This window comes from Euprymna scolopes, chromosome 2, assembly GCF_053919585.1.
Source record: "Euprymna scolopes isolate OS-2025 chromosome 2, ASM5391958v1, whole genome shotgun sequence".
Lineage (NCBI taxonomy): Eukaryota > Metazoa > Mollusca > Cephalopoda > Sepiida > Sepiolidae > Euprymna > Euprymna scolopes.
Window position 1 is genome coordinate 31,011,832 of NC_136483.1, and position 5,000 is coordinate 31,016,831.

Genomic DNA, 5,000 nt, shown 5'->3' on the forward strand with positions numbered 1-5,000 from the left:
GAGACTTTGTTAATTGGCTTGTTTTACATGAATTAAATGGACTTACTTCACTGTATATTAACAATCTGTGCTATGAAGTAAGTATTGTGTCTGGCTCCTTGGTCTAGGGGTATGATTCTCGCTTTGGGTGCGAAGGGTCCCGGGTTCAAATCCCGGACGAGCCCGATGTCTTACATTTTTCATTATGATCATAGCAAACCCCATACTTTTTGATGATATTTATGAGGAGACTTTGTTAATTGACTTGTTTTACATGAATTAAATGGACTTACTTCACTGTATATTAACAATCTGTGCTATGAAGTAAGTATTGTGTCTGGCTCGTTGGTCTAGGGGTATGATTCTCGCTTTGGGTGCGAGAGGTCCCGGGTTAAAATCCCGGACGAGCCCGATGTCTTACATTTTTTATTTTGATCGTAGCAAACCCCATACTTTTTGATGATATTTATAAAGAGACTTTGTTAATTGACTTGTTTTACATGAATTAAATGGACTTACTTCACTGTATATTAACAATCTGTGCTATGAAGTAAGTATTGTGTCTGGCTCGTTGGTCTAGGGGTATGATTCTCGCTTTGGGTGCGAGAGGTCCCGGGTTCAAATCCCGGACGAGCCCGATGTCTTACATTTTTCATTATGATCGTAGCAAACCCCATACTTTTTGATGATATTTATAAAGAGACTTTGTTAATTGACTTGTTTTACATGAATTAAATGGACTTACTTCACTGTATATTAACAATCTGTGCTATGAAGTAAGTATTGTGTCTGGCTCGTTGGTCTAGGGGTATGATTCTCGCTTTGGGTGCGAGAGGTCCCGGGTTCAAATCCCGGACGAGCCCGATGTCTTACATTTTCCATTATGATCGTAGCAAACCCTATACTTTTTGATGATATTTATAAAGAAACTTTGTTAATTGACTTGTTTTACATGAATTAAATTGACTTACTTCACTGTATATTAACAATCTGTGCTATGAAGTAACTATTGTGTCTGGCTCGTTGGTCTAGGGGTATGATTCTCGCTTTGGGTGCGAGAGGTCCCGGGTTCAAATCCCGGACGAGCTCGATGTCTTACATTTTTCATTATGATCGTAGCAAACCCCATACTTTTTGATGATATTTATAAAGAAACTTTGTTAATTGACTTGTTTTACATGAATTAAATGGACTTACTTCATTGTATATTGACAATCTGTTCTATGAAGTAAGTATTGTGTCTGGCTCGTTGGTCTAGGGGTATGATTCTCGCTTTGGGTGCGAGAGGTCCCGGGTTCAAATCCCGGACGAGCCCGATGTCTTACATTTTTCATTATGATCGTAGCAAACCCCATACTTTTTGATGATATTTATAAGGAGACTTTGTTAATTGACTTGTTTTACATGAATTAAATGGACTTACTTCACTGTATACTAACAATCTGTGCTATGAAGTAAGTATTGTGTCTGGCTCGTTGGTCTAGGGGTATGATTCTCGCTTTGGGTGCGAGAGGTCCCGGGTTCAAATCCAGGACGAGCCTGATGTCTTACATTTTTCATTATGATCGTAGCAAACCCCATACTTTTTGATGATATTTATAAAGAGACTTTGTTAATTGACTTGTTTTACATGAATTAAATGGACTTACTTCACTGTATATTAACAATCTGTGCTATGAAGTAACTATTGTGTCTGGCTCGTTGGTGTAGGGGTATGATTCTCGCTTTGGGTGCGAGAGGTCCCGGGTTCAAATCCCGGACGAGCCCGATGTCTTACATTTTTCATTATGATCGTAGCAAACCCCATACTTTTTGATGATATTTATAAAGAAACTTTGTTAATTGACTTGTTTTACATGAATTAAATGGACTTACTTCACTGTATATTAACAATCTGTGCTATGAAGTAACTATTGTGTCTGGCTCGTTGGTCTAGGGGTATGATTCTCGCTTTGGGTGCGAGAGGTCCCGGGTTCAAATCCCGGACGAGCCCGATGTCTTACATTTTTCATTATGATCGTAGCAAACCCCATACTTTTTGATGATATTTATAAAGAGACTTTGTTAATTGACTTGTTTTACATGAATTAAATGGACTTACTTCACTGTATATTAACAATCTGTGCTATGAAGTAACTATTGTGTCTGGCTCGTTGGTCTAGGGGTATGATTCTCGCTTTGGGTGCGAGAGGTCCCGGGTTCAAATCCCGGACGAACCCGATGTCTTACATTTTTCATTATGATCGTAGCAAACCCCATACTTTTTGATGATATTTATAAAGAGACTTTGTTAATTGACTTGTTTTACATGAATTAAATGGACTTACTTCACTGTATATTAACAATCTGTGCTATGAAGTAAGTATTGTGTCTGGCTCGTTGGTCTAGGGGTATGATTCTCGTTTTGGGTGCGAGAGGTCCCGGGTTCAAATCCCGGACCAGCCCGATGTCTTACATTTTTCATTATGATCGTAGCAAACCCCATACTTTTTGATGATATTTATAAAGAAACTTTGTTAATTGACTTGTTTTACATGAATTAAATGGACTTACTTCACTGTATATTAACAATCTGTTCTATGAAGTAAGTATTGTGTCTGGCTCGTTGGTCTGGGGGTATGATTCTCGCTTTGGGTGCGAGAGGTCCCGGGTTCAAATCCCGGACCAGCCCGATGTCTTACATTTTTCATTATGATCGTAGCAAACCCCACACATTTTAATGATATTTATAAAGTGACTTTGTTAATTGACTTGTTTTACATGAATTAAATGGACTTACTTCACTGTATATTAACAATCTGTGCTATGAAGTAAGTATTGTGTCTGGCTCGTTGGTCTAGGGGTATGATTCTCGCTTTGGGTGCGAGAGGTCCCGGGTTCAAATCCCGGACGAGCCCGATGTCTTACATTTTTCATTATGATCGTAGCAAACCTCATACTTTTTGATGATATTTATAAAGAGACTTTGTTAATTGACTTGTTTTACATGAATTAAATGGACTTACTTCACTGTATATTTACAATCTGTGCTATGAAGTAACTATTGTGTCTGGCTCGTTGGTCTAGGGGTATGATTCTCGCTTTGGGGTTCGAGAGGTCCCGGGTTCAAATCCCGGACGAGCCCGATGTCTTACATTTTTCATTATGATCGTAGCAAACCCCATACTTTTTGATGATATTTATAAAGAGACTTTGTTAATTGACTTGTTTTACATGAATTAAATGGACTTACTTCACTGTATATTAACAATCTGTGCTATGAAGTATCTATTGTGTCTGGCTCGTTGGTGTAGGGGTATGATTCTCGCTTTGGGTGCGAGAGGTCCCGGGTTCAAATCCCGGACGAGCCCGATGTCTTACATTTTTCATTATGATCGTAGACAAACCCCATACTTTTTGATGATATTTATAAAGAAACTTTGTTAATTGACTTGTTTTACATGAATTAAATGGACTTACTTCACTGTATATTAACAATCTGTGCTATGAAGTAACTATTGTTTCTGGCCCGTTGGTCTAGGGGTATGAATCTCGCTTTGGGTGGGAGAGGTCCCGGGTTCAAATCCCGGACGAGCCCGATGTCTTACATTTTTCATTGTGATCGTAGCAAACCCCATACTTTTTGATGATATTTATAAAGAGACTTTGTTAATTGACTTGTTTTACATGAAATAAATGGACTTACTTCACTGTATATTAACAATCTGTGCTATGAAGTAACTATTGTGTCTGGCTCGTTGGTCTAGGGGTATGATTCTCGCTTTGGGTGGGAGAGGTCCCGGGTTCAAATCCCGGACGAGCCCGATGTCTTACATTTTTCATTATGATCGTAGCAAACCCCATACTTTTTGATGATATTTATAAAGAGACTTTGTTAATTGACTTGTTTTACATGAATTAAATGGACTTACTTCACTGTATATTAACAATCTGTGCTATGAAGTAAGTATTGTGTCTGGCTCGTTGGTCTAGGGGTATGATTCTCGTTTTGGGTGCGAGAGGTCCCGGGTTCAAATCCCGGACGAGCCCGATGTCTTACATTTTTCATTATGATCGTAGCAAACCCCATACTTTTTGATGATATTTATAAAGAAACTTTGTTAATTGACTTGTTTTACATGAATTAAATGGACTTACTTCACTGTATATTAACAATCTGTTCTATGAAGTAAGTATTGTGTCTGGCTCGTTGGTCTAGGGGTATGATTCTCGCTTTGGGTGCGAGAGGTCCCGGGTTCAAATCCCGGACGAGCCCGATGTCTTACATTTTTCATTATGATCGTAGCAAACTCCATACTTTTTGATGATATTTATAAAGAAACTTTGTTAATTGACTTGTTTTACATGAATTAAATGGACTTACTTCACTGTATATTAACAATCTGTGCTATGAAGTAAGTATTGTGTCTGGCTCGTTGGTCTAGGGGTATGATTCTCGCTTTGGGTGCGAGAGGTCCCGGGTTCAAATCCCGGACGAGCCCGATGTCTTACATTTTTCAAAATGATCGTAGCAAACCCCATACTTTTTGATGATATTTATAAAGAGACTTTGTTAATTGACTTGTTTTACATGAATTAAATGGACTTACTTCACTGTATATTAACAATCTGTGCTATGAAGTAACTATTCTGTCTGGCTCGTTGGTCTAGGGGTATGATTCTCGCTTTGGGTGCGAGAGGTCCCGGGTTCAAATCCCGGACGAGCCCGATGTCTTACATTTTTCATTATGATCGTAGCAAACCCCATACTTTTTGATGATATTTATAAAGAGACTTTGTTAATTGACTTGTTTTACATGAATTAAATGGACTTACTTCACTGTATATTAACAATCTGTGCTATGAAGTAACTATTGTGTCTGGCTCGTAGGTCTAGGGGTATGATTCTCGCTTTGGGTGCGAGAGGTCCCGGGTTCAAATCCCGGACGAGCCCGATGTCTTACATTTTTCATTATGATCGTAGCAAACCCCATACTTTTTGATGATATTTATAAAGAGACTTTGTTAATTGACTTGTTTTA

The 5,000-nt window shown here is 38.6% G+C and overlaps 18 non-coding genes across 18 annotated transcripts; all 18 read left to right on the top strand.

Moving 5' to 3' along the window:
• Positions 1 to 318: 318 nt before the first annotated feature.
• Positions 319 to 390, top strand: Trnap-ugg (transfer RNA proline (anticodon UGG)). The gene has a single exon. It is a non-coding gene; the product is annotated as a tRNA-Pro (tRNA).
• Positions 391 to 544: 154 nt separating this feature from the next.
• On the top strand, positions 545 to 616 carry Trnap-ugg (transfer RNA proline (anticodon UGG)). The gene has a single exon. It is a non-coding gene; the product is annotated as a tRNA-Pro (tRNA).
• A 154-nt stretch (positions 617 to 770) lies between these two features.
• Positions 771 to 842, top strand: Trnap-ugg (transfer RNA proline (anticodon UGG)). Its single transcript has one exon. It is a non-coding gene; the product is annotated as a tRNA-Pro (tRNA).
• Positions 843 to 996: 154 nt separating this feature from the next.
• Positions 997 to 1,068, top strand: Trnap-ugg (transfer RNA proline (anticodon UGG)). Its single transcript has one exon. It is a non-coding gene; the product is annotated as a tRNA-Pro (tRNA).
• Positions 1,069 to 1,222: 154 nt separating this feature from the next.
• On the top strand, positions 1,223 to 1,294 carry Trnap-ugg (transfer RNA proline (anticodon UGG)). Its single transcript has one exon. It is a non-coding gene; the product is annotated as a tRNA-Pro (tRNA).
• Positions 1,295 to 1,448: 154 nt separating this feature from the next.
• On the top strand, positions 1,449 to 1,520 carry Trnap-ugg (transfer RNA proline (anticodon UGG)). The gene has a single exon. It is a non-coding gene; the product is annotated as a tRNA-Pro (tRNA).
• A 154-nt stretch (positions 1,521 to 1,674) lies between these two features.
• Positions 1,675 to 1,746, top strand: Trnap-ugg (transfer RNA proline (anticodon UGG)). The gene has a single exon. It is a non-coding gene; the product is annotated as a tRNA-Pro (tRNA).
• A 154-nt stretch (positions 1,747 to 1,900) lies between these two features.
• Positions 1,901 to 1,972, top strand: Trnap-ugg (transfer RNA proline (anticodon UGG)). Its single transcript has one exon. It is a non-coding gene; the product is annotated as a tRNA-Pro (tRNA).
• A 154-nt stretch (positions 1,973 to 2,126) lies between these two features.
• On the top strand, positions 2,127 to 2,198 carry Trnap-ugg (transfer RNA proline (anticodon UGG)). Its single transcript has one exon. It is a non-coding gene; the product is annotated as a tRNA-Pro (tRNA).
• Positions 2,199 to 2,352: 154 nt separating this feature from the next.
• On the top strand, positions 2,353 to 2,424 carry Trnap-ugg (transfer RNA proline (anticodon UGG)). Its single transcript has one exon. It is a non-coding gene; the product is annotated as a tRNA-Pro (tRNA).
• Positions 2,425 to 2,804: 380 nt separating this feature from the next.
• Positions 2,805 to 2,876, top strand: Trnap-ugg (transfer RNA proline (anticodon UGG)). Its single transcript has one exon. It is a non-coding gene; the product is annotated as a tRNA-Pro (tRNA).
• A 381-nt stretch (positions 2,877 to 3,257) lies between these two features.
• Trnap-ugg (transfer RNA proline (anticodon UGG)) lies at positions 3,258 to 3,329 on the top strand. Its single transcript has one exon. It is a non-coding gene; the product is annotated as a tRNA-Pro (tRNA).
• Positions 3,330 to 3,710: 381 nt separating this feature from the next.
• Trnap-ugg (transfer RNA proline (anticodon UGG)) lies at positions 3,711 to 3,782 on the top strand. The gene has a single exon. It is a non-coding gene; the product is annotated as a tRNA-Pro (tRNA).
• Positions 3,783 to 3,936: 154 nt separating this feature from the next.
• Trnap-ugg (transfer RNA proline (anticodon UGG)) lies at positions 3,937 to 4,008 on the top strand. Its single transcript has one exon. It is a non-coding gene; the product is annotated as a tRNA-Pro (tRNA).
• Positions 4,009 to 4,162: 154 nt separating this feature from the next.
• Positions 4,163 to 4,234, top strand: Trnap-ugg (transfer RNA proline (anticodon UGG)). Its single transcript has one exon. It is a non-coding gene; the product is annotated as a tRNA-Pro (tRNA).
• Positions 4,235 to 4,388: 154 nt separating this feature from the next.
• Positions 4,389 to 4,460, top strand: Trnap-ugg (transfer RNA proline (anticodon UGG)). Its single transcript has one exon. It is a non-coding gene; the product is annotated as a tRNA-Pro (tRNA).
• A 154-nt stretch (positions 4,461 to 4,614) lies between these two features.
• Trnap-ugg (transfer RNA proline (anticodon UGG)) lies at positions 4,615 to 4,686 on the top strand. The gene has a single exon. It is a non-coding gene; the product is annotated as a tRNA-Pro (tRNA).
• Positions 4,687 to 4,840: 154 nt separating this feature from the next.
• Positions 4,841 to 4,912, top strand: Trnap-ugg (transfer RNA proline (anticodon UGG)). The gene has a single exon. It is a non-coding gene; the product is annotated as a tRNA-Pro (tRNA).
• Positions 4,913 to 5,000: the final 88 nt, after the last annotated feature.